This window comes from Austrofundulus limnaeus, unplaced genomic scaffold, assembly GCF_001266775.1.
Source record: "Austrofundulus limnaeus strain Quisiro unplaced genomic scaffold, Austrofundulus_limnaeus-1.0 Scaffold926, whole genome shotgun sequence".
Classification (NCBI taxonomy): Eukaryota; Metazoa; Chordata; class Actinopteri; order Cyprinodontiformes; family Rivulidae; genus Austrofundulus; species Austrofundulus limnaeus.
Genome location: NW_013953328.1, coordinates 100,076 through 103,494, shown reverse-complemented (window position 1 = coordinate 103,494; position 3,419 = coordinate 100,076).

The window sequence follows — 3,419 nt, the reverse complement described above, 5'->3', positions numbered from 1 at the left end:
TCATGGATCCCACCCGTCATGGATCCCACCCATCATGGACCCCACCCATCATGGACCCCACCCATCATGGATCCCACCCATCATGGACCCCACCCATCATGGACCCCACCCATCATGGACCCCACCCATCATGGATCCCACCCATCATGGATCCTCCGTCTTGTTGGATCCTGCCTCAACTGGAACGAAACAGAACCACCAACACCAGGTTCAAACTGGAAGGAAGACATATTGTGAACATGTTGCCACCTGATAATGTGTTCACCCAGGAACAGGATCCATTTATTTTACTTTTAATTATATAAAATATATAATTTTAATCAAATCATAAAATTTGCAAGAGTTGCATTTTTTAACTTTGAGTATTTGCTGCTTAGTTTTTCTGTTTCCACACAATTTTTGCTTCCCATTTCCTACACTTTGGAAAACACTCAACGTGTAAAAACAAGTGACTCCATCCAGGATAGAGCGATGTGACTTTTCTGCACATTGTGCAGTGTAAACAAAATCTGCAAATATGTGAAAAAGAATTGCCCTAAAACAAGAGAACAGTTGGATTTTAGTGAAAAGAGTGAGAAGACTCGTCCCTGTGTGGAGCTTTTTATAGAAACATCATTCAGAGTTTATATAAACAAACTGTCATTTTAATATATTTAACATTTTATCAAAGATCAGTTTAAGTTTCTTGATGTTTGGATAAATGATTGTTATACTTGGAGTGTAATAATGTCACATTCTAAATTTTGCACTGTCAAAGCTTTCATCCATCCATTATCTACCACTTGTTCCAAACATGGATCACGGGGGCAGCAGCTTGAGCAGGGAGGTCCAGACCTCTCTTCTCCAGCCACCTCTTCCAGTTMTTCTGGGAGGACTCCAAGGTGTTCCCATCTTCTTCAGAGTCTCCTCCCAGTTGGACATGCTTGAAGCRCCTCCCTAAGGAGACATCCAGGAGGTATCCTAACCAGATGAACCACCTCAGTTGGTGACTCTCGATGTGGAGGAGCAGCGGCTGTGCTGTGAGTCCCTCCTGGATGACTGAACTTCTCACCCTATCTCTAAGGGAGACTCTAGATACCTTGTGGAGAGAACTCATTTGGACCTCCTGCATCCACAATCTTTCAGTCTCTACCCAAACTTCATGACCATAGMTAAGTGGAACGTAGACYGGCYGGTAATCAGAGACCTTCRTCTTGCAGGTCAGCTCCTTCTTCAACACAACAGAGAAGTACAGAGTCCACAATGCTGCAGAAGCCACACCAATTYGTCAATCTCTGCTCCATTCTTCCCTCACTTATGAACAAAACCTTAAGGTCCTTGAACTCCTCCACAGGAAGAACCTCATCCCCAACCCAGAGAGAGCAATCCACCCTTTTCCAACTGAGGACCATGGACTCAGATTTGGGGATGCTGATCCTCATTCCAGCCRCTTCACACTCGGCTGCACACYGCACCAGTAAGAGCTGAAGATCACGGCACACCAACAGGACCACATCATCTGCAAATTACAGTGATGGAATCCTGAGGTCACTGAACAAAAATATATGATAATTGGATGGGTAAACCCTGGTGAGGGTAAAGAGTTTGTCCTGTGTTCCACGGCTAGGACAGAACTCACATTTTTCCTCCTGAATTGATTGGACTCTCTTCTCCAGCACCCCTGGATGAACCTTACTGGGAGGCTAGGGAGAGTGAGGACCCTGTAACTGGAGCCCACCCTCAGGTCCCCCTTCTTGAGCAGGGAACCACCACCCCGGTCTGCCAATCCAGTGGCACTGTTCCCGATGTCCACATGATGTTGCAAAGGTGTGTCAACCAAGACAGCCCCACAACATCCAGAGGCTTGAGGATATCAAGGTGGATGTCACCAAGGCCTCACCGAACTTCTCCCACATCTGAGCTTTATCCTCAGAAATGACCAGGGCTGTGGCCCGCTTGTCCTGTTGGTACTCCTCAGCCGCTTCCGGTGTCCTACCAGCCACAAAGGCCTGATAGGACTCCTTTTTCAGCTTGACAGCCTCCCTTACCCTCCATTGTCATCCACGTTCAAGGATGGCCACCGTGAGAAGCAGCAACACCTCCAGGCAGCTGCCTTGACAACTGAGACACAGAACATGGCCCATTCAAACTCAGTGTCCCCTCCCTTGGCTTTAGCTTGGATGGTTAAAGTTCTCTCATAGGTATTTCTGATTGGTTGTTCTATCAGGTGTCCTCACTACCAGGTGGTGATYGGTTGACAGCTCAGCTCTTATCTTCACCCGAGTGTCCAAAAATATGGCTGAAAATCAGATGACATGACTACAAAGTCAAACATCGATCCACGACCTATAGGATCGTAGGTCATAGATTGATGATTGACTTCTGTTAAATTTAAACCTAAATCATCAAAGTGGTGCATCTCATTGTACAAAAATCACTGTACACTCATAAAATTTTAACTCTGAGTCTTCATTTGCTAACAATTCGAGAATGTTCTTACATACAGCTTGTAGTTTTCACACAGTAACTRCTTGTTAGAAGATYACTTTCTTCTGTTCTGTCAGCCTGTTTTATTAGGAGTACTGTCAGGGTGTGACGGGCACAGTGTGGTTAAAACGTTATTTGAAATGTATTTTTGTCCTTTACTCAGACAAATGTACCATTTGTTTCCATAAAGGGGCGGGACTTACATTTGTAACTACAGCCAGCCACCAGGGGGCGCTTGTCCATGGTGGCCTCATGTAGGTACATACTGGGGTGTGTTTTAACCATGTGACCATGTGATCTACTGCACAAGCTACGTCGCTAAGCAGAGCGGGCAAGAGTTTGGATGCCATTACTGTACATGATGGCAACATAAAAAATAAATAAAACAGACTGATGATATGGAAATCATAAAAAACTACTACTAATAATATAAAATAAATTATTATTAATATTTTAGAGTGTATATAAGCTATCTAAAACATAAAACTGGCCGAAAGCTGTGTGTGTGTTATKTATTTACCTTATTGTGGATTTAATCAGACCAAAACTGAAACTACTATTGTTACAGTTTAACTTCAAATTATCTAATAAAGCAAATGTAATCACTTTCTAATTACTGAGCAGATACTAGCTTCTGTAGCACATGTTAATGTACAAAATGTAGCGCTCTGCTGAATCATGCTACAATTTAGCACAAATCATTAAATATTACAAGCTGATTTGTCCTCTGGTTTATTTTACACAGTGTAAAATAATATCACATATTTGTATATTTTTAGGTTTCCATTAAACAAACCTGCCCTGTTGGTAAGATGGTTAGCCTTTATCAGTAGAGACAAGTTTCATCCTAAACTATTACTGGGTATGCAGTGAACATGTTGAAATATTAATTATTATTGTTGTTGTTGTTGTTGTTGTTGTTGTTGTTGTTGTTGTTGTTGTTGTTGTTGTTG